Source organism: Neopelma chrysocephalum, unplaced genomic scaffold (genome assembly GCF_003984885.1).
Source record: "Neopelma chrysocephalum unplaced genomic scaffold, ASM398488v2 Primary Assembly neopelma1_97161, whole genome shotgun sequence".
NCBI lineage: Eukaryota > Metazoa > Chordata > Aves > Passeriformes > Pipridae > Neopelma > Neopelma chrysocephalum.
The window spans coordinates 1479-1963 of record NW_020925802.1 but is presented as its reverse complement, the minus strand read 5'-3'; the positions used below and the strand labels follow the sequence as shown (position 1 = coordinate 1963).

General features: G+C 57.7%; 1 protein-coding gene across 1 annotated transcript in view; it reads right to left on the bottom strand.

Moving 5' to 3' along the window:
- LOC113961417 (collagen alpha-1(I) chain-like) overlaps positions 1-485 on the bottom strand; it is a 6048-nt gene that overhangs the window by 4207 nt on the left and 1356 nt on the right. The gene's annotated exons all lie outside the window — the stretch shown is intronic.

The window sequence follows — 485 nt, the reverse complement described above, 5'->3', positions numbered from 1 at the left end:
CAGTTCATTACGATGGTCCAAAGGGACCAGGGGTGGGAATTGTGGTGGCAATTCCTCCTCTGCATTGACTCCTCATCCCTCCCCCAAATCCCACCTGGGATGGGACAGAGAAGAAACAGCAGAGAGATGTGGGGGAAGCCCAGGGAGGTGCTTTGAGCTCCCGGAGCATGGAGCATCCCGGAGGATGAGCTGAGGGAGCTCAGTTTGCTTTGGGAATGTGCAGCTCCTCCAAGGAAATCCGTGCCTCTCCTCAAGCCCTTCCAGGCTCTAACACTCCTGGAGGGTGTGTTGGCCAGGGAGAGAGAGGGAAGTGCCCTCATGGAGGTGCAGCAGGGTGCAGGAATTGCCACCTCATCCAGGATCACATCCCAGACAACGTTTCATCGCGCCTGATCCTCTCCAGATCCCAGTTCCTGCTCCTCCACCTCCTAGAGGTGCTGGAACCCAACCCACCCGATCCTCTCCAGATCCCAGTTCCTGCTGCT